The sequence below is a fragment of the Chiloscyllium punctatum genome, chromosome 6 (assembly GCF_047496795.1).
Source record: "Chiloscyllium punctatum isolate Juve2018m chromosome 6, sChiPun1.3, whole genome shotgun sequence".
NCBI lineage: Eukaryota > Metazoa > Chordata > Chondrichthyes > Orectolobiformes > Hemiscylliidae > Chiloscyllium > Chiloscyllium punctatum.
In genome coordinates, this window is record NC_092744.1 from 78,895,774 (window position 1) to 78,919,444 (window position 23,671).

At 46.3% G+C, this 23,671-nt stretch overlaps 1 long non-coding RNA gene across 2 annotated transcripts in view; it reads left to right on the forward strand.

Moving 5' to 3' along the window:
- The window catches only part of LOC140478527 (uncharacterized), a 106,931-nt gene that overhangs the window by 37,075 nt on the left and 46,185 nt on the right, over positions 1 to 23,671 (forward strand). For both annotated transcript variants that reach the window (XR_011960785.1, XR_011960784.1), the window contains exons 2-3: positions 12,169 to 12,238; positions 23,083 to 23,213. This is a non-coding gene — a long non-coding RNA (uncharacterized lncRNA). The remainder of the gene's footprint in view (positions 1 to 12,168; positions 12,239 to 23,082; positions 23,214 to 23,671) is intronic.

Below are 23,671 nucleotides of genomic sequence, written 5' to 3' on the forward strand. Positions count from 1 at the left end.
AGACAGCTCATCAACACCTTCAAGGGCATTTAGGAATGGACAATAATTGGTGGCTTAACCAGAGATCCCCACATCCTGTGAACAAATTTTTGGTTTGCAAAATTCCTAGCAGTAGATGTTTTGCAGCCAAAAGGCTATCCTTGGGAATCCAATTCACAGAGACCATAACAATTGTCAGTACATGTACCAAGAGGAGAAAGTGAGGACTGCAGATGCTGGAGACTAGAATCAAAAAGTGTGGTGCTGGAAAAGCCCGGCCAGTAAGGCAGCATCCGAGAGCAGGAGAGTTGACATTTAGGGCATAAGCTCTTCATCAGGTACCTATTCTGACCTGCTTTGGAAAAGGTGTTTACATTGAAATGGCAGAAGCATTTGTACTAATGCGGCATCGTGAGGAGGGGGCATTTGCTTTATTGGTGCATTATGAGGGTTGGGATGAAGAAGGAAGTTTTATTCTGCTCCTGGTTGGGTTGTAATATATTAAAATGTAAGTTCTCTGCTTCCCAGATATTAAGATAGCTCACTCCCAATGTGCACTGCAGTCTGCAACAAGAATTCTGTGCCTGGTTTGTAGAGGGAAATCACAGCCCAGGGTCACTGCCATTCTGATTCTAATTGTATGCCTCTTCCCCTTACCCTGGAGTACCATATCCGAGAAATAGTTTTTCCCTTATCTGCTCTGTCAAACCTGTCTCATCATTATCAGGCACCTTGTCTCCTCCATCCTTCTAAACTTAAGGGAAAACAAACCAAGACTTGGGCAGCAAGACTTCACAATTTTATTGTAACAGTTAGGCCCAGGTATTGTTCTGACAAGTCAAGCAGTGGAGGCTTGAAAAGAAATTCTAACTGGAGCAGGGACAGTGGAGCACGAGCCTTGTTCTCGTCAGACTGTGGAGTATAAAAAAAGCTACTGACTCGACTGGCAGGAATGTTTATGTAGTGGAAATAAAAGCTGAAAGTGCTGGAGAAACTCAACAAGTCTGGTAGCATCTGTGCACAGAGAAACAGAGTTAACGTTTCAAGTGGACCTCATATTAGAATCTGCATCTTCTTTATAACTGTAACACTATGATGCATTCTGTTCTATTACCCTGACGTACTTATGTAAGGTACGATGAGCACACAAAACAATACTTTTCACTATCTCAGCACGTGACAATAATTCATCAAATCAAGCCCAATATGTTCCTTTAGAACTCTGTTTCTCTCTCCATTGATGCTGTCAGACCTGCTGAGCATTTTCAGCACTTATTATTTTTAATTTCAGATTTCCGGCATCTGCAGCATTTTGCCTTTGTAGCTGCCTTTGTTTTGAAAAGCTGGAAAGTTTTTAGGGCGATTCGGTTATTTTAATTCTACTAACTTGGTTCAATAATAAATTGCTGTAATCTATTTTTTTCCATTTCCATTTACTTGCATATGGATCAAAGTGGCTCTCTGTTCATGTAAAATGTTCACTCACAAAATGGGAAAGCTGAAACTTGGAAGGACGGCGTACAAATAGCATTTTATGAACGAATGATACAAAATGCTTCCTAAATCATATTTTTATGAATTTTTTCCGTAGCGTTTGTCCGTCCCCCCCACCCCCCCGTGTTCTAAATTTCTGATAAGTGCTCCACCTTGACATACATGTTTGTTTATGGTCAGGCAGAAGGTGTGACCATTTTAAAAAAACACACACGTTTTACGATACAGCAGAGTTTCTCATGGTGACTCTCTCGTTATCCCGTAACAGCGAAGTGCAGCGGGAAAGACACACCATTAACCAGGGCGGGGAAATGAAGTGATTTAAGATGTCAGTAGGGCTTCTGAAAAGCCGTGGCCGCCTTGTTTTTTTTCAAAACAGCGCCGAATATTGGGGGGGGGGGAGATTGGGCGGGCGAGCGATTCCAGTTCAAATCCGAAAAGGTCTTCAACAATTTCGGAAGGTTTCCTCCTTTGCCCGAACTGGTTGCAGATAGTTAATTGCCGCGAACTTGTAATATTTAATAACTTTTTTTTAACTAATCGAACGAATGCAGAAAAGTTACTCTGCTTTCGTCAGCCGTCCATTTTCACGGGAGCTGCTGTTCAAAAATTCTTCCGATTACAGACTAACTTTTGTGGGTTGTTTTTATTTGTGTGTGTTTGGGGGGGGGGGGGGGGAGGGACGGCTAATTTAACAGCCCCTTTGTTAAGAATGTTTGAGCTTTAGGGCTGTGCTCTGATTTTTTTTCCCAAAAAAAAAGGGAGGAACATGTAAATTAGAATCTACCCCGTGCCCTGTATCGGGAAAGGCTTGCCTCCAGAAACCATGAAATTACAAATAAGAATCGACTGGATTCTCTCTTTTTTTTGAAAAAATTGCATACTGATTGGCAAGCCCCGTGACATCACTGCTTTTTACCCCTCCCTCTCCCTCGATTTTTTTTTACCACAGCTACAATCCGGTGTGTGTGTGTTGTCCATGTGCCTTCAAGCTTTTTTTTGTGAATGTACCAGGTAGAGAATGATCATAACGTTAATTTACAGAATCGAAAGAAACCAGGAATTGGATGTTGTGGGACACACAACCTTATGTATTTATTTATTTATTTTTTGGGTTGGGGCGGTGGGGGAGGGGTGGGAGAGAGAGAGACGAGACAACCGGAGTGGAAGTGTTAAAGGGCGGCGAGGAAAGTCTCGCGGTCTCCCACCCCACTGTTTGATTTGCCTGGTCTGGTGTGTTGGTTTATTTTTTTTGGTGCGGGGGCTTCGCTGGAGGTGCCGGGCAGGGATGGAATGTTGCAATCGCCAAGGTTCCAACGCTTGATACATTGTTGCCGTCCCGCGTTCCATTTTCGAATGTCCGGACATTGTAACTTCACCGCTTTGTAAGTTTCGGGCTGGTCGCGGCGGAGGCGCTAACACGTGGGAACCCTCCCTCCCTGTGTGTGTGCCTGTCTCTCTCTCTCTCTCTCTCTATCTTTCCTCCCCATATCTAATTGTTCGCTTCGATCTCTCAGCGCCGTGGGTGTGGATTTCAGCTTTTATTTATTCGTGCAGATTGGGTACGAGTTTGATTTCGTTGATGCGTGGTTTTTCTTTTCTTTCTCCCTCTTTCTCCCCCCCCCCCTTCGTAACCCCTGTTGTGCTTGTCTTTTCTTTTTGTAAAATTAATGTAAGCGTTTTCTTTCCATTCGTCTGTCTCTGTCCCGACCCACCCTCTCTGCCGACCCACCCTCTCTCCCCGGCTAACAAAACACGTTTGGAAGAGGATAGATTTTGCACGCTGCTGCTCCGGCAGCTTGGCTGAAGTGCGCCACTTTTGTTAAGTTGAGTTGTAGCAGGCCTTTCTTCCGGCTTGTGGCCTTTCCATCTTCTCTTCTCTTCCCCCCCCCCCCCCCCCCGCGCGAGCGCTCCCTCCCCCTTCCTCCTCTTCCATCTACCCTTTCCTCCTGCTGAAGAGGGAAACAAAAGGCACAAAGTGCAACAGTAAGACTCAAGAAGAGGGCAAGGCGGGGTGGGGTGGGCGTACAAGATGGGGAGGGTTTTTATTTTTTTCAAAATAAAAAGGAAGGCGAGCTGAAATCGAAAGGGGAAATGGAAGCAATCGCGTTACGGGGTGGGAGGTTAGAATATGGACATGGATTGTAGGCTGCAAATCCCACCCCTCCCCTCCAGCCCTGACCGTGTGCAGTTCAAATCACAACAGACGCGCGCCTTTTTAACACACTTGGGCGCAAAGTTCGCCGCACAAATCTCTTTTCCCCCTCCTCCCCGAATTTCTTTTTTTTCCCTTCCCGGGGGCCACGCTTTCTTCATCTCGCCGAGCGCTCTGATTGTAGCGCTCACTTTTTGTGTAAAAACCTAAGTGAGCTGGGAATGAGCTATCTGCGCGCCAGACATGAAATCCCACTCAATTGAAATGTACTTTTATTTCGGAAGCTGTTCTATCTCCTCTCTCTCTCTTTTCCACCTCCCTCTCCCTTTTTTTTTCGCGTTTAAACGTGTGTTTCTGGTGGTGGCCGGTACATGTTCACGGGACCGTTTGTTTCACACCGGGCTCAGGGCACGGTGTAAACGGAATTAAACCGTCAACTTTCTTCCACCGGTACTGCATTCGACCCAATTCTCCGCACGTTTGAGTGTGGCTGGCAACATATTTTCAGCCCCCCCCCCCCCCCAAACATTAATGTGCCTGCATTGGCTGGCTTCAAGCTTCCCACCCCCCCCACCTAAATATTTATTGCAACAGATGGGAGGTTCGTTTCTGAGCGTCGAGGACCCCCACCCCATGTGTGTCGTGTGGTCCCCGAGGGAAGAACAATCCAGGTGAAGGAGACCCTCGGGTTCAGTCTTTATTGCAATGTCTCACCCTGAAAGCAGACATGATTTGGAGATGAAAGCAGAGGCACTGAATGGGACCTGCTGCACTTTTCCAGCAACACATTTTTAAGCACTTGAATGGGGCCGCCTGGTCTAAATGGGGAAGTTGGCGAGGTCCGGTGAAATGTGTGGTGTCTTTTGTTTTAACAGAAGTGCACCTATTTTCTCACAGGAAGCTACGACAACTGAAAACTGCCCGGCCACCGCTTGGGAGCGGGCATGTACAGGAGGCATCAGTGGGAGAAAATGGGAGAGTGCCCAGGTGGTGGTTGAGGCAATGTAGGCTTTCAATTCTGGGGTCGTAGATGATGATGTGGAAGTGTTAAGGTCATGGGAGACCAGTGGCCACCTGAGAGTGATGAAGGGCTTTTGTCCAAAACGTCGATTTTTTTTTTCCCTACTCCCGGGGTGCTGTCTGACCTGCTGTACTCTTCCAGCACGACTCTAATCTCGACCTGTGAGTGAGTGCTGGTCGGATTGGCGGTTGAGTAATAGGTTCAGAGGGGCCGAATGTTCGCGTGAGGGAGGATACATGAGTCATTGATCAAGTCTGGGGAGGGTGGTGACCAGTGTCTGGGTTTAGACTCTGGCGTTGGGGAGGTGTGAGGTATTGATGCTGGCCAAGCATCTGGAAGGATTTTGGGTCCACTTGTCCATTTCTGGCCCATTCGCTGCCACGTGTGGTTTGTAGACAAATGTGGAAAAACTTTCTATGGTTTGTATCGTAGGCCTTGTCTGTTAGCGATGGAGAAGTCTCGCACCTTCAGACACTAGCGAGCAGCTTTATCCACCCATTGGACAGCAGAGTGGTCAGGCATGTGAGACCAGTGGATGTGTTTGCATCTCCTTGTCCGTCTCTGAAGATGCTCAAGTAATGGGAATGCAGCGTGGCTTTATTATTTTTTTCCATTAAATGATTTACTAGTTTCAGATCCTCTCGCGAAGGGTCTGTTTCTGTGCTGTACATCTCTATGACTCTCGCTACCTGTTCTGCTTGTCAGAAAGCTATATTGCTGGGATGACGAAGGGTGAAATCCCATCAGTTTGCCTAACCTTAAATTAGATTAGATTACTTACAGTGTGGAAACAGGCCCTTCGGCCCAACAAGTCCACACCGACCCGCCGAAGCGTATACCACCCAAACCCATACTCCTACATTTACCCCTTCACCTAATACTACGGGCAATTTAGCATGGCCAATTCACCTGACCTGCACATTTTTTGGATTGTGGGAGGAAACCGGAGGAAACCCACGCAGACACGGGGAGAATGTGCAAACTCCACACAGAGTTGCCTGAGGCGGGAATTGAACCCGGGTCTCTGGTGCTGTGAAGCAGCAGTGCTAACCACTGTGCCACCGTGCCGCCCACTAACCTCTCCCAAACATCCCAGAGCTGTGTCCTCCTTTAATTTTGGAGTGTTGGCAGGTCACTATTAGTGCAGGGTGAAGTAAATGATAGACTGTAGAACTTTACCTGTTCTTGGCCCTGGTGTTTAGAGGGAGACTTGATGAGACTAATTTCAGTTCCTTGCATAGCGCTGCAGAATCCTTACCTGAGCCATGATAGTGCAGTACCTGCTTAATGCCACTCTGAATTGAGTGATCTGAGGCATGTAACTCTGAACTAGGGTTCTGTTGGCACTGAAGAGCACTCGTGTGTATTAGCATGTCGTTTATCTTCCCAAATGCAGATACTCCAGTATGAGTAACATGAGAAAGGAAGTCCCTACTAAACTACTGCCAGTACTCCAGGGGTTGCGTACTTAGAATCTTAGATAAAGGCCATTCTGCAGTGACCCTCTGAAGAGCTTCCTGCACAAATTCACTCCCCAACCCATCCCTGTGATCCTGAGTTTGCCACCGTGCACATCCCTGGACAATACGGGGTAATTTAGCATGGCCAGACTACCTAACCTGCACGTCTTTGGAGTGGCAAATGAAATCGGTGCACCTGGAGGAAACACACGCAGACGTTGGGGGGGTGGGGTGGGGTGGGGGGGGGGGGGAGTGAGAGAGAGAATGTGCTAACTCTGAAATCCAACCTGGCTCCCTGATGCTTTGAGGCAGCAACACTAACACTGTGCTGCCCTTTAACTGACCTACAACTTTTCAGTTATGCCAGTAGCCTGTACTATCTGCTGTACTGCTCCCAGGTATGGGTTGTGCCAGGGTCCTCAGGTTGGCAGGCCAAGGTTCTCGTGCAACCTTGTGCTGCACATGTGGTGACTGGTGAGGATCTAAGGGAGGTTTTCATGGTATGAGTAGTGGTTCCTTACTGCACCTGTATTTTCTACGGATTCAATGGTCACAGTGGCTCAGTGGTTAGCACTGCTGCCTCACAGTGCCAGGGACCCAAGTTTGATTCCAGCCTCGGGCGACTCTGCACTTTCTCCCCGTGTCTGTGTGGATTACTTCCGGGTGCTCCGGTTTCCTCCCACGGTCCAGAGATGTGCAGGTCAGGTGAATTGGCCGTGCTAAATTGTCTGCAGTGTTCAGCGTGGTGTAGGTCAGGGGAAATGTAGGGTAATAGGTCTGAATAGGATACTGTTCGGAGTGGTGGTGCAGATTTGTTGGGCTGAAGGGCCTGTTTCCACACTGTAGGAATTCTAATTCTAAGATTTCGGAAGAAATCTACAGAATAATTCAAAGAATAGACCGGGTCAGTACAAGTAGGATGTTTCCCTGTCTCCAAATGTAGGGATTTGACCACAGTAACATTCGACATTGGAGAACATCAATAGTCACTAATTTGATGACTTTTCTTGAGGGCTTTGCCTTCTGTTGAGATCCAGTCCCATTTGGCTGGGGGAAGGGTCTGCAGCGCCACACTTCATCCATCCCTTGAAGTTTCTGCCTGGCACCCCAAGTTAACCTGAGTCCCCATCAGAAGTGAAAACCCACTAGTGACCTCTGGCGCACAGCAGGAGAGTTGATATTCCACGTGAGAGTCTGGTCTGGCCCTCACCCAGGCATTTTCCTGTATGACTTGTTTGGGGATATGGTCTGGAATAGAGTCATATCTGTTGTCCATCCCCATGTCTCTCTCATTCCTTTCTTATCCAAATCAATGAGCTCAGTTGTACCTAATAGTACAACTTGAGACCATCCTCATTACTCACCAGTTTCACTCAATTGGATGTCCCAAGGTGAGTATGGACAATTAATCTAGTTTAGCCCCTAGCCAACACTACAAACACATTATCTGGTTGTGAGTATTGATGTTTGTGGGATCTTGCTGATCTTGATGTCAAGTCCTGTCATGCAACTTTAATTAGCTGTAAAGTTCTTTGGGACAACCTTCAGAATGTGAAAGGTGCTATATAAATGCAAGGGTTTTTTTTGTAGAAAGATGGGTCTCCAAGAATAAAATAACGTACATTTTGGAAGTGTTTCTCCCTGCTCAAGTGGTCAGCCCAGGCTGCCTCTTCGGTTGGTGTTTGTGGTCAGGGCTCAGATGCAGGCCATGAGTGGGTATCTTAACAGGCTGAATGGTCATTTCCTGGTGTCAAGGTGAGGGAGATGGGTTGGAGTTGACCTTTGGGTGAAGCTGCATTATGTTTCCTGTGCAACAGCACGGAGAGATTGCATTTGAGGTACTGCACACCTGTATGGAAAAGGCAGAGCAGAGCATTTGGGAATTTAATTAAACATTGCTTTCCCTGGATCTTGTCAAACATGTTAATGTGCTCCCTTTTGTCCTTCCCCTAAAAATGGAATTCTGTCCAATCTGAACGCAGTGACTCTGATTGGAGAGGTACTGACTAAGCCAGTGTGATGAGTGTTAATGAATTGGAACTGTGTACAAGGACCCATTCTGCTGACATCTGATGTTCTTTTGATAAGAGAGACCAAAGAGAGAGTTTGAAATCTGGGAGGGTGCAGGGAGTTTGCTGGGACACTGTCAATTTGGAAACAAATGTTGTTTTCTGCAAATTTGGTTCTCCTAGCTGGAATGGGTTGAAAGGAGACTGTGTGTGTCATTCATCTAACCCTTTTGGCTCTCTCATGTTTCTCTCCCTCTATTCTCCTGCTTCTCATCCTCCTCCTCCCTCCCCCAAACTCTTCCTGCAGGTTGGTTTTGTTGGTGGTCGCTGAAATGTGTTTCAGACTTCGCTTCCTTCTTGGCCGTTGTGGCTTTTGACAAAAAAAGCTTGTGTGGAGAGATAACTGCGTTGGGTCACAAGAGTTCCTCCCCTTGGCAGGATGTTGCTGTTTCAAGCCCCCTCCTGCTATTTTAACTGGCATCTTCTGTTTTGTAGCTTGGATGCAGGAAATCACCAGTGCGGGTATTTCTGTTCAACGTGATAGAGCTAGATGCCAGTGTAGGGAGGGAATGTGTCAGTGGAAACATCTTGTGTTTGGTGCCTGGCAAAAGATCTTTGTGTGCAGGAACGCCCAGGATTGAAGATAGTGGGAGCAGGAAGTAGTGTTCAGTTGATTTAAAGGATGAATGATCTGAATCTTATCAGTTGCTATTGTTTTATATCATGACAATTCAAAGCTTTTGCCAAATATTTGATCTTGGCGAGTTTTCTTTGCTCCAAACCCCCCCCCCCCCCCCCAACCCCCTGTATTCAAACTGATGTGCAACGATCAAACTGCCAATAATTGTGGGCGGCACGGTGGCACAGTGGTTAGCACTGCTGCCTCACACAGCGCCAGAGACCCGGGTTCAATTCCCGCCTCAGGCGACTGACTGTGTGGAGTTTGCACGTCCTCCCCGTGTCTGCGTGGGTTTCCTCCGGGTGCTCCGGTTTCCTCCCACAGTCACAAAGATGTGCAGGTCAGGTAAATTGGCCATGCTAAAATTGCCGTAGTGCTAGGTAGGGGGTAAATGTAGGGGTTTGGGTGGGTTGCGCTTCGGCGGTGCGGTGTGGACTAGTTGGGCCGAAGGGCCTGTTTCCACACTGTAAGTAATCTAATCTAATCTAAACACTTGGTATAATCTCTAGTTTCTGTTCTTCATGGACTGTTCATGTGCGAGTATCATTGGGTTGGTGACAATGAGTTAGTTTGCAATAAGAAAATGGCTCAGCCTTTTAAGGTTGGACCTTTGATCGAGTTAAAGGTTACTGAGATGCTCTTGGTCTATTGTTAACTTCAAGTTACTCATCTAAGTGACTAAAGTGATGAGCAATTCAAGTTATTTGATCATGAGCAGTCAACATAGTCGTGTCAAAGTCAGTACTGGCCTTTTCCTTCCTGCACTTGATTAATGTTCTCTTGACACTTGCTTGAACCTGAAGAGTTGTCTCTCTTCCTTTTGTAGTGCAGACTGGTACTTAATAAGAATTGGCCAGAAATATGATCGCATCAAATCCTTTGAGCAAGTGATGACAGTGAAGGGCTGCGTTTGGATTTGAATGTTGGGCCTGATGCAAGGCTTTGTGGCTCAGTCATAGTTTCCCTGCTTCTGGGCCAGAAGGCTGGGTTTAAGACCTTCCCTGGGACTTGATGACCGAGGAAGGTGTGTTCATCACGTGTCCAAACGGTTTGAGGATCAGTCTTCAAATCCCACCAGTATCAGGTGGTAAGAGTTGGTGAGCTCCCTGGCCGGCTGCGCGATGGAAAGCAGTTTGGAGTTTCTGCTGTCCTCTATAACTGCAGGCCACAATATGTATGTGAAAGGGAATGCTGGCACAGCAACTCTTGACTGGGTGGCGAGGGAGGCTGGCTCGATGGACCATCTGGAGCAAGATGGTGCCAATTGCATGGGGGAGTCGATCCTCAGTCCACTGTGTGTGTGTGAGAGAGAGAAATCTGGTGCCTTGCCCTACCCAGTGGAAGTTGCAGCACTATAGGCCTGATTTTTGCACTGAGAACCAAGCAAGAACGAACAGCATGCCCATATCATTATCATTTCCCAATGGATGACCTTTTCTTGTATCAAGCACCCAGATGACAACTTGAAGGTTAAGGCTGTGCACAGTGAGTTCTTAACTACTTCTTGGAGGAGCTTGGTACTTAACCCTGTCAGGTGCTCTGCAAGGCTATAGCTAAATGTGTCAGTTTCTGTGGGTTTAACCCTATGGGAACGTTGAACCTATTTTGAGTTGAGTTGTGTTTTCTCACTGTCTGTTTTCTAATATACCATTTGCTTTGTTTTCATTTTGTTTTGATTTTGTCACATCCCATGCCAAGACATGGGGTTCTCCATCCTCAGCCGAGCTCTGACGGCTGCAGAAGCAGCAGTATATTTGCGGTCTATGGACAGTACTTCTGATTTTGGTTCGGAATCAGGAGTTGGAAGGGGCACTTTCACCTTTACGTTTTTCTCCTCCATTTTCCCTTGCCCTGCCCCTAATGGGGTTGCTGCATGCTAACGTTCAGTTTGATGGCTGCCAGCATCTTCCTGTGTTTGTCCATGTGGCTATCCATCGTGCGTGCGTGTGTTGCTTGTTTGACTGGAAGGAGATACAGGGCCTCTATAGTGTTGCAGAGTGCTTTCTACCAGAAGTAACCCGATAGGACCTGGAAGTGGAAGCTTTGTTTTGTTATGTTTTTTCCTATTCTCTTAATGTGGAAATGAATGTAACTGCCCCTCCATTGTTGTATCCGCTCATGTTAAGCCACTATCTTTCCCCATCAGAGATGGTAACTCCTGTTGGAGTTCGCCGTAGTATATCTGACTATTTCTACTGATAACTTAGCTGTTTCGCACTTTCATTCAATAACACTTCCCAGTAAACATTTCTGAAGATGTTATCCGTTGAAAAAGAAAATTCAACTTGTATAGTTTGATATGAGGTGTTGGGGCAAGTTCAGTACTGGATCTATTTTCCCTCTGCAAATCTGGACTATACAGTGTATCTTGTGCTTTGCTCAGGCCGTATCATAGGGTATTATTATTGAGTAATTTCATATCTTGAGTGGACAATGCATTACAAACTTCTTATACTTGACATTTTTTTCCACCCCACCCCCAGTCCCCCACTTTTATCTTCTCTCCAAAAATGGGAAGTGAGCATGCACAATTGATTTTGTATTTTTCCAAATCTCTGAACCGAATCCTAACCCCAGTTGCGAGTTTGAGGCATGTGCGTATGCTGTTTTAGATTTTATTCGTAATATTTTGCCAAAGGGATTGTGGTGGTTGGGGGTCAGTCTCAAATAACCTGTTTAAATCAGATGTTTTTATACTCTCATTGAGGTTTAATTCCATCAATTTGAAATTCTATACCTGGGCCCCCAGTTGTTTGTGGAGGTAGAGCTTTGGGGGCTGGGGTATTGATAGTTTTATTTCTGTCTCCCATGAGGGTGTACCACCAGCTGGTATCTGTGCTTCACTGACAACTTAGTGATTATCTATAGGAGGCAAGACAGTCTGGCCTTGTCCACTGTGCGTAATGTGCAGGGTTTGTCTGGTGTGTCGGGTATCGCTTAGCTGAAAAGATGTGCATTTGTATAGCACCTTTTTTCCTTTGCAATGTCAGATTACTTAAGTGTAGCCTTTTTGGAATGCAGCAATCGCATTGTGAGTGGCATGCTCTCACAAACAGTGGTTGACAAGAGCATCTGACATTTCAATGATGTTTGAGGGGCCAGGGTTGTGCCCCTTGGAGAGAGCAGGTGTGGTGTGCATTTAGTGTCTAGTCGACACTCCTTGAGTATTGAAATCATAGCTCAGCTTCAGTACTCCAGTCTTTATAGTACAATTTAAACCCACAGCCCGGTGACTCAGGATAGTACGCTCCCATCCAGCCACGACTGAGTACTTTGGGATGTTTTTCCAGTCCTTGAGTGTGATGGTGATTTGAATTGGAATTCAGTGAATGCTGCAGCGGAATTATGATCAATTACCTTCTTTATTTCAGGCACCTAGAATGCGATCAGCATGAGGGGGCGAAGTCGGGTGAATAAAATGGCTGACACTGAGCAGACAAGGTGAGTACCTCTTTGTGTTGTCTTTGCATTTTAGCACTAACTGCTGTGCTAGTTTGTTAATGCACCTCTCTCTCCTCCTCCTCCTGTGGCCCACGTGCTGTACCTTACCAGAACATCACCCGTGCTACAGAGGAGTACTGCACAAAACCAATGAACTCAGTAATGGCAAGCCCAACTAATCCAGACCCCTTTGCACTTAAAGGCTGTGATCTGGCATGCCCTCCTGAGTAATGGTTTTAATAGATAATGTACCCATCCGTTCACTTAAGTGGAAAGCGATTGATTGGCTTGACTTGTAGGAATTTCCTAAAAAGGTATCTCAGATGCTAGTCTCTGTTGACATCTTCTGTCTCCCCTGTATTCCTACTTTGGTGGGTTTGTCCTCTTTTAAACTTCCCAAATTCTCAAACTTTGGGAAAGGTCTTTTTCAGCCTAGAAGGTTCAATACCCATTCCAAATGGCCAGAGCTGTTAGATATCATTGACTTGAAATGGAAACAGTTTAAGGAAATATGGACTTGTGCTTTAATGAATCTGTGTCTCTGAGGGCCTTTAGCTCCTGCCAATATGATCCATAAACGTGTGCAGTTCTGCTCTATGTGCCTGTGACTCGTCTGCCCAGTTGAACGCACTGTCTCACTCGATTGCGAGTTGCGTTATGCAGTGAATGATCTTCGTTACAACCTGGATTTTACTCTGCTCCCATAAAACCCACTTTCTTCCCCGTATGAGCTTTTTGGGATGGCCAAAAGTTTTTTCTTGGGGATGAGACGAATTCTTATATTTGCCATTTTGTTGCTTGTTATTGTATTGGAAGTTGGTCCTCGGGGGGACCTTCACATTCCTCTGTTTCTGGGAGACCAGGGAATTCTTGGGTTTTATCCTCCATCTCCGTTTCACTGCAATTCCACACTGCCCCCAGACCAGCTCCAACCTATCCAAATTTGCAATCAGTGATAGATTCCAGGTTTCCACAGGTTATAGGTCAGTAGTTACCTGGTTTCTCCACCCTTTCACCCCCCCCCCCAACACACACACACACACACACACACACACACACACACACACACATGAATATCAATTTAAAATAATTCCTGAATTTGTGGATCGTTGGCTAATTCAGCTGCTGGTTCTTCCAAATTTAGTTTTGAGCTCTGGAGCAGAAACTGCGGTCGTAAACCTTTTTCTTCGGTCCTGTTGTTTTCCCCATTTTCATGATTTGGAAACAATCGCTCAATTCCCTAGGTGCCTCGACTTTAACTTCTGGACTGCTGTTTTGTCATGGTGCTCCGCTGCGAGCAGATACAGTCTAGCCACTTCCCTCATTGCCCAGCTCCCAACTGACAGCTTTAAGGACCTGCAGCACTTGACACTTGTGAGGAGTGCTGAGTACACGGGAGACAGAACTGAGTGGTTTGTGTTGTGTAAATATTTCTGTTGTAGAACATTTCAAGGCTGCTTACTGGCAAGCTGCCAGTAGTCAGTGAGTTGAACTGCTTACAGGTGCGCTTGCTGCAGGCGAGAAGGAGAGGAGGGGGGAACGAACTGTTGTGAATGTAGAAAATGGAGGATATAGCTGTCTAATGCCCTGTGCTCTGGTACATAGCTCCACCCCCAGCTGCAAGGTCTTGGCCAGTATCTTCCTTTGCACACGATAGAATTGGCAGGGCAAGCTGCAGGTTGCGTTGGAGAGCCTTCCAGACTTTTTTATCGAATTGTGGGGGGAAAATGAGTTGTCCCAAACTGCTTTTTTTTTAAGCCAGTGAAGTAGTTTTAATATAGGAAGCACGGCAAGCTCCCAGAAACACCGCCATGATTCTGACATGGTGGTCGGTTTCTGTAATGTCGGTTGAGAGGACAGTATGGCTGCCGGCTGCTAGGTTTAACTAGTCTGCCTTTTCTTGGGTAAAGTGCTTCAGGTCCACCTGAGAGGGCAACTGGAGCCTCGAAAACCTCCTCTGAAAGTCGGTACCTCTGACAATACAGCACCTCCTTTGCACTGGGGTGATAATGTGCTCAGGCGTCTGGATTGGAAACTGGCAAGGAGGAGGCAAGATTGTGTCTCCCACAGTGAAACTAGGTTAGATCTCCTTTTGGGTGGGAGAGACAGGGCAAGGACGATGAATATCTGGTCTTGGTGGCTTTGTTCAATCTCTTGTCATTCTTTTACGCATGCTGACCCTGAAGTCAAGAAGCACTGGCCATTGTCTTAGAGTCCTACAGCATGGAAACACACCTTTCAGTCCAACCAGTCCACGCTGAACCTAATCCCAAAATAGACCACCTCACCTGCCTGCACCTGGCCCATAATTCCTTCAAACCTTTTCTATTCACATCTTCATTCATGTCTTCATTGACACCTTCAACCAGGGTGGTGCTGTCTAGTTGTTGGGAGTGCGGTCTGAGGAAAAGCCGACTCATCAAAGTACGATTACAGTGGAAGCCCCCTTGACGTCACCGCCCATTAACGCCTGAACGCGCAAGTCCGAAGTAGAGCTGTCTTTGGCACAAATATATGGAGCGAGCCTTTGTTTTTGTGAAAGCGGCACCAGTGAAGGAGCTGGAGGGAATAGATAACTGGGATTTTCTGATTTTGAGATTGCGAGTATTAGTTGTGAAATGGTGAATGGCCAACCTAGCAAGTCTGTTTCTCTGCTGTGGCGCCAGAAGTCACGGTCGGTCGGTCTGACTGACTGGCGAGGATTCTGAGCGTCCCTACAAACGTCGCCGTAGCAACCCAAGTCACGCTTATTATCCATGCCTGGAGGCCGCTTATCTCAAAACTGATTGCAACCAGCCACTCTTCATCCTGTGTCCTTCACGTCCTGTAAGAAAATCCCTGGGTTTCTTTTAATCTGTTGTGCTAATGGACCTTTTAATAAACTCAGTTCAGGGTTAGAACAGAGCAAGTCAAGATGTTTTTTTGTTTTGTAGAGAACGAATTGCTTGTTGTGAGGGGGGAACGGTGTGATTGTGGCCAGTTGAGTTTTTCTAAAGAATGGTCTGGTGTAGTCAGACCTTTGACCAGTGCAGACGTGATGGCTGGAGTGGTCAACACCTGTTCTGTGAATGTTTGTGATGTCGAGTAGAGGCCTTCCAAGTTCTATGTTACCTCTAATGTAAAATAATGACCTGAATGAGCTTGTCATGTTTTTCTGCTGATCTCCCATTGCCGTTAAGGGCACGTTGAGGGATCAACTCTCCCAACAGGAGGAGCTGGACCCGGCCTAAAGGTTGGTGGGAGCACCTGGATTCTTGGCACTGGTGGGATATGGTAGGTGGAAGACTGAAGAAGTTTGCATGGATTAGAAACATGGACCACCACTAGTCTGTAGTAACTGGCATTTAATTGGCCCAGGCCAACTTAGAAAAGGCTAGAGGAGTTTAGGAAGAAAAGTACAGTACTGGCACCTTAGTTGTGAAAGGCTCAGCCTTATCCTGATGCTTTTTGTGTTTGAGGGAAGGATTGCTGATTGGATGTCGCTCCATTGTTCATGTACTGTAGCAATGTAAATGAGATGCCCAGACACTGGAGAGGGTGCAGAGGAGAGTGGATGTTGCCCCATGTGGGGCAATTGAGAATGAGCGGTAACAGCTTCAGGCTAAGGAGCGTCAGATTTTAAAACGGACTTGAGGTGAAGTTACTTCTGAGCTGAATTTATGGCATTCACTACCCTCCTCCTTCCCCCCCCCCCCCCCCCAAGAGTGTGGTGGGTGCTGTATTCAAGGAGGAGATGGGCAAATAAATGTTTTTGCATTGTGGTGGGTCACAGAGCAGATAGGACAGTGGAGTTCAGGCTGAAGTGAGATCTGTCACAATTGTATTAGATATTGGATCAGGCTTGATTTGCCGACTTTTGCTCCTAGTTCCTGTGTTTTGATGTTACACTTTATTCGCATGTGGCAGGAAAATGTAGGATTTATGGTCGAAGGATTTGCTTAAGGAAATCTTGGCTTGTCAGTGGTCCTTGAGGTTTGTAGTCAGAGTTGCTGAGGGGCAGGAGGCAGTGATTTTCCAGAGATACTGACCACGTGGAAGTTAAGCACAGTGGGATCTGTGTTCAAGTAGTGACCCCTGACAGAACTTTCAAAACAAAACCCTTTTCATGATCTCAGTAGGCCGCAAAGGTCTTCCCAGCCAGTAGGGGGTACTATTTGACGTCTTGTCATGTAATGTAGGAGCCACTGCAGCAACTTGACACACAAATGGTCAGGTCCTTTTTTGGTTTTACTGTTGGTCGAGTCATTAATATTGAGCAAGTCACTGGAATTTTCTAGCTCTTCAAAAATATTGCTGTGGAATTCTCTGTATCTACCAATCTTAGGAGGAAATGGGGGACCCAAGTTCCAACACCTTGCCCCAAGAGAATGCAGCATTCCCTGAGTACGGTAGCAAATTGTAAACTAGATTTGGTGTTCAGCTCCCTGGACTGAGACCGCTGACTCCAAAGTGTGAATGTCCCTAACAGCCCTGGCAACACTACTTCCTGACCCTGACCCACGTTATAGCATTACCTTGATATCTTGCGTTTGATGTCCTTTTAAGACCGTTTAGAGTCATCGCTTAATTTCATACCACCTCTCCTTTATTCTTCTTGCCAAAACACATCTCACCCAAACGTGACATGCAGCGAGCTTGTGATGGGTCAGAAGATGGACCATTAACCAATGGGAGTTTGGATTATTTGTCCTATTTTTTTGTGGGTTCTGGGTCTCCCCTCTCTGTGGTGCACTGCTGTTCAGACTGGTATCGATTTTTTTTTGAGATGGGCTCTGCCAGTTTAAAAACCCCGTTAGTTGTGCACTCCTGCCCTCTTGAGATTGGGATGGGTACCAAACTCGACCAAATAGCTTGCTTTGTCTTGCTGCTCTTGTACCTGGCAGTGCCCATAGAAGAGGAAATTGGGTGGTGTTGGAGAGCTATCCTGGTTGCTGTTGCTTGTCTTGGTGAAGCGCAGGTTGCTGTTTGTATTTCGGGTGCGAGGGAGGAACAAGGCAGTATCTCCATACAAAGGCATAGGAAGGAATAGGCCAACTGGTCCCACTCTCCCATTCAATAAGATCACCGCTGATCGGATGTTAATCTCAACTCTACATTCCTGCATATCCCTGATTTTTAATCTTTCTTCCAGCAGTGGGTGATTCAACAAAGTCTGTGTTTACAAGGCAAGCTACTTTACCCCACACGTCAGAATCTGTCCAGTTAATTCTGGGGTTTGGTGGAAGTCTTTGTGGTAGGGGGGGAAGGAAAATGGGGAAGCAACCAAGTCCAGCTGCTTGAGGGAGTATTGTGTGGTATTTCCTTCTCCAGCCGAAGGAGAGGCTTGGCACGTTATCGCCCACCGAGCAAGGGCTGTTCGTGCGATGATGATAACCAGCATATGCAGAAACGATGAAGGGGTGGTGGAAGTGGGGAGTTGTCATGGGAGTTGTTAATTCTAGCTTCTTAAACTGGAATATTCCCTGCTGGAGTTTTGTTGCCAAGGAAGTTCCTGTTCAATTATTTGGAAAGGTGGAGGATGAGAGAAAGGTTAGCACCATGTAATACTGAGTGAAACTCAGGATGTTTAAGGCTGCAGTGCAATGGAATTTCCACAAGGAGTCCACTTATCTCCTTCAACAGATTGTAAATTCTGCCCTTTCCTCATGGAGAGGACATATTGGGTTATAATATTAGGGCGACACTATTGGGTCTAAGTCTACCTTTGGAGTGATCAGTTAAGACATTTGTAGGAAAGCATAGAATGTGACTAAAGTATGATTGCTTGTGGGTAGAATATTTGTGCTTGGCCACTGAAGAAGCTGTGTGACCATTGTAAGCAAGTTAATAACTTAAATTTGGTGCGTCTTTGCCAGGTAGAGCCCTGATTGTTGTCTGCCTTGTAGGTTAGCCGTGACTTTTATTTTGTGGGGTGGAAGGAAATGTTTGTGGAAAAATCTTCAACCTCAATGCTTCAACCTCGATGCTTCAAAATGGCTGACCAACTGAAAGAAAGTGAGCCATCGTTTTGAATCTGAGGATTTTTTGTCAGCCTTTGTTACCTTTTTAGAGTTTGTCACATTTTGGTTGTTATAATGTGAGAGAGTGGAAAAACCCCATCGATGAGAAGGGAATACATTTATATGTGGAGTTCATTTTTTAATGAGACATTCGACTGAGACGGAGGGGCTGGGGGGGAGAGATTTGCTCTTTCCCTGAATCCCAGTCAGGATTAAAGATCGGATTTAAAAAGTTTGGGGCAGGGGTTTCTCAGCTTCTGCGTGAGGAGACCAACATCAAGATCAGGAGACATGCACCCAATTTACCGGGAGGGAGTAAAGTTAGCTGAAAATGCATTTTTTTGAAATGATCACCCAAGCGCTTGTCCCCAGTTGGGCTCTCCTGCTGTTTTGCCCACTTGGTTTGAAGTGGTGAGGGTGCGTAAGAGTTAGAGAGCTGTTGGATCTGGGAAAGGAGATGGTGTTTGGGTAGGGAGGGAGGGGTCTCCCAATCGCTAAGTGGTTTGCTGTGATTGAACTGGCCTGTGTGAAGCCGGTGAGTGGGGACATTTCTGCAAAACGTTGTTGGGCTGTGTTTAATCAGAGTGAGCACTGCTGAATGACCTTGTGGCTAATGTGCTGTTATCTATTCTGTCTGCTTTCCTGGAGCAGCACAGTTGGTTCCTTCTGTTCAGGGCCACCTTCAGGGCTGATTGGTAGATAGGGTCTTCACTTGCTTTCCTGGAGTATGCACGTTTCCCCCTGGGGCCTGCACCCCCCCCCCCCCCCCCCCCCCACCCAATCCAGAGTCTAAACATGTGGGAGACTGCATGTCTTTTTTTTCCAAAAATTAAAAGTTCATGTAAACCTCTTTGTTCTAATGAATGCCCCCACCAGTAATGTTCATATTTATCATAAAGCACAGGAGGCCATAATGATCCCCTGGACTTTGGCCACGCAATGAAATTGAGCAGATTACACAGTGACCGTGCAGAGGTGAGGAGTTTGCTATGTCAGGAATTGAAGAGATAATGCCTCATTTCCAAGGGAATGATTCCAGTTGCAAACTCTGGGCCTTCAAATGGGAATCTTTCTATTGTTGCCTATTTGAGGGTAGCAGCTTTGTCTTATTCCTACCTCCAAGCTTGGTGTGATGGGGTAGGCTATCTGTGAAATGCTGAAAATTCCAATGTATGCTGTTTTCAATACACCCATCTCTCCTGCCCCTTCTTGTAGGGCTCATTGGACCTTTTCACTTGGTAGCTAATGGACCATTAGAAAGTTTGAGTTAGTTGGAGTGCTGTAATGCTTAGAGTGACTGGCCTTAGCACCAAAGGCAGCATTTGACCCAGTAGAGCATCAGGATCCCAGGTAAAATTGAAATCACTGGGAATCAGAGGGGAACTGGGTTTGGTGGAAACCCCAGTGGTTGGAGTGGTATTTGTCACGAAGGAAGATGGTTACGGTTGTTAGAGGCCAATTACCTCAACTTGTGTGCATCAAGACCTGGATAAATCATCCAGATATATAACATTAGCACCAGTTGAGTGCTGGATATCACTATCAAGGGAATATTAAAATATTTCCTCTTGACATGCAGTGTCGTTGCCATTATCGTAGTTCCCCCCATTATCAGCATTCAGTTGGGGCTACCTTTACTAAATTTTAACTGAAACACTGGCAAGTTCCTCACCTCCACCTGAGGTTAGTGCTGTGACTATAAGAGCAAATCAGTGGTTGGAAATTCCACAGCAAGTAACTTGCCTCCTGACTCCCTAAAGCCTGTTCACCACCTGCAAAGCATCAGTCAGGAGTATGATGGACACTGCTCCAATGACACTCGTGAGGCTTGACACCATCCAGGACAAAGTAGACCAAAGGTTGATCACCCCCATCCACCACTCTAAACATTTACTTCCTCCTCCATCAGCACACCTTGCCAGTTGTTAGTACTGTCTAAAAGATGGGCTGCAGTAGTTCACTGGGGATTCTTCGGCATCCCCCAAGTCACATTGCCCTCCTGATTTGGAGCATTGTTGCTGGATTGATATCCTGAATGTCCTCTTTTTTTACACTTAGGAATGCCAAAGTAATAGTGTTTCAGTTTCCCCAATAAGGTACGGGGGCTCAGTGGTTATCATGGCTGTCTCTCCGCGCCAGGGACCCATGTTTGATTCCACTCTTAGTTCCGGTCTATCAGTGTGGAGTTTTCACATTCTCCCTGTGTCTGCGTGGGTTTCCTCCAGGTGCTCCGGTTTCTTCCCACAATCCAGGAAATGGCTATGGGCTGAAACGTCGATGCTCCTGCTCCTCGGATGCTGCCTGACCTGCTGTGCTTTTCCAGCAACAGACGTTTGACTCTGATCTCCAGCATCTGCAGACCTCGCTGTCTCCATGCTAATATTGCCCATAGTGCCCAAGGAGTGCAGGCTAGGTGGATTAGCTATGGAAAATGCAGGATTACAGGGATAAGGTAGAGAATGTGGGTCTGGGGGGGGGACGCTGTTTGGAGGGTCAGTATGGACTTGATGGGCCGAATGACCTGCTTCCACACTGTAGGGATTCTACAGTTCTGTGATTAATGACGAGTGCGAAAGGCTTAGGGGTGGGCAGAGTTGGACCTAATCTTAGGGGATGAAACTGGCCAGGTAGGAGATGTGGCAGTGGGAGGATTTCCGGAATAGTGACCAGAATTTAGGAAGGTATAAGGTAAATGAGGATAACGAGGGACTGGAAATAAAATGTTTAAATTGGAGAAAGGCTGGTTTTAATAAGACTGGATCTGGCCAAAATGGACTGGGAGGAGATGGACTCGCAGGAAAAGTCACATCAGAGGAGTGAGTATCATTCTCAAAGGTAATGGTGAGTGTGTATGGCCAGTGTGTTCCCGTAAACATGCTCCTATTCATGTGCTATAAGTTCGAATGCTGCAATAATTTAAATGAAAATTGATATCTTAATTGTTAACCATGATTTGGTTTAACTTGTCTAAACTGAGCCCTATTGATCAGCTAACTTATTCCACTGTTATTGGTAGATTTAATATCAGCCACAGCACCTTGTCAACTTTATGAATTGTATGTCTTTCTGTTGTCGTGGGGATCTTTTGCATCTAATCTGGTTTAACGTCTTATCTGAATCTCCAGTACTGCAGTGAAGTATCCCCCAAGCAGATTATGTGCTCAAGACTTAGTCGTACAGCATGGAAACAGATACTTAGGACCAACTCGTCCACGCTGATCAGACTTCCCAATCTGATCTAGTCCCATTTTCTAGCATTTAGTCCGTATCCCTCCAAACCCTTCCTATTCCTATACCCATCCAGATGCCTCTTAAATGTTGTAATTGTACCAGCCTCCACCACTTCCTCTGGCAGCTCATTCCATGCACGTACCACCCTCTGAGTGAACAAGTTAACCCTCCAGTCCCTTTTTTTAAATCCTTTCCCCTCTCTCACTTTTAAACTTGTACCCTCTAGTTTTGGACCCTTCCCCACCCTGGGGAAAAGACCATAGCTGTTTCCCCTCATGATTTTTGAAACCTCTATTAGGTCACCCCTCTGCCTCTGCTCCAGGGAAAACGGCCCCAACCCATTCAGCCTCTTCCTATCGCTCAAATCCTCCAACCCTGGCAACATCCTTGTAAATCTTCTCTGCACCCTTTTTAAGTTTCACAATGTCCTTCCTGAGGTGAGAAGTTTATTCCTGGGTCAAACCAGCTATGGTTGACAGTGAGTAGAAGTTGCCAAGATTCTGTCTCAACTTGTTAAAACTCTACAACTCTTCAGACCAATCTTGCAGAAAGAGCTTCATTCAGATCATGTTTAAATCCAAGAGCCCATTTTTTTTTTGAATGTCGGTTAATCAGCCTATAAGGTCCACGTCAACGCTCTGAGGAGCGTTGCTCCCAGACTACCCCCTCCCTTATGTCTGTTACCCTGAATTTCCCATGGCTGACCTACCAAGGTGCACATCCCTGAATACTGTGGGTAATATAGCATGGCCAATCCACCTAACCTCCACATCCTTGGACTGTGGGAGGAAACCCACACAGACGCTGGGAGAATGTGCAAACTCCACACAGGCAGTCACCAAAGACTGGAATCAAACCCAGGTCCCTGGCGCTGTGAGGCAGCAATGCTAACCACTGTGTCACCCTAGGTTGCTGTGGATAAATCGCCCTGTCCTGTTGTTGAGGGTAAATCTTTCAAATATGCCTCCTCCTGATTAAATATTCCATCGCTTGGCTGCTTTCATATGATGCTTTGCAACCGTACATTTTGACACACTGGGAGATGTTTTATTGTGCTGCTGGCTTTGCTTGTTCTCTTAGCTGACCAGGTCCTTCTGCTGGTGTCCCTGAGTTTGATGACGCAAGGCAAGTTGGAGAGAGTAAGGGTTGAGCATTGCAATTGCTGAGTGGTGTTACTTTCACCATTCAAAGGGAAAATGTGTGTTCGTGTTGTACAGCCACTGTGCTGAGTAGGGAGGGGTTTGGAAGAAGCAGTCTGATCATCTGGACAGAGGACCCCTTCTCTGACTGTGTGACTCATGTCGACAGATGCTTTTCTGGAGTGAATGGTGTATGTGTCTCCAAGATATGTACAACGTGTTAAGTGCGTTGCTGTCCATGAAGTGTGCAGCAGTTGAGAGGAGGATGGTGCTTTTGGGGAAACAATCCCAGTGGAATTTCAGGGATTGACCCGGGAATTGTTTAATGCAAACTAAACATGTATTTCTTGTTGTACTGTGAGTTAATATTGCAATGTTTTGGAAATATTGCAGGAGAATTAGCAGCAAATATTGAGAAGTGAGTGTTGTGCAGCAGTGATAGTTCATTTTGAATACTGCCTCCTTTTGTTCACAGGGTTCCCACGCCACATTGGGCAGAGATTTGTGATCATCAAATGAGCTGCAAGTGAGTTTATAGAACTGGAACGGGTTGAAGGAATACTGCTTTTAGGTGATGTATGCAGCCCATTGATCCCACTGTTCAAGGTAGGTATAGATGAGCATCTTCCCTCACTCATAGCCTCCTTTCTCCCTTTCCTCAGTTCTGCTGTTTTCCATCTTGCCCTGTTCGTCTCCCTGTTGAGAAAATTCCAAGGCGTGAGGCAAAGTATCATTACTTAAGTGGCAGAGTTGCAGATTGGGTTGCTCGAGCTAGCCTTGGTGCGGTTGGGCTGGAGAGCAATTGGGCATATATTGGGGTGACTCAGTTGACCAGGAATTGTACTGGCCACAAGCTGGGGATGGTATGCTTACAACGAAGGGTGAGATTCGGGTCCGTCTTTGGGTTAATGTGACCACTTGACCCGCCATTCGGAGGTCCGTTCCAGAATTGGTGAAAACCAGATATTCCGATACATACTCCTGCTGTTAAGTGTTTGGCAAAAGATGCGACAGTAATATGAGGCAAAGCCATCTTTATGCAGTGAGTGGTTAAGATTTAGGGG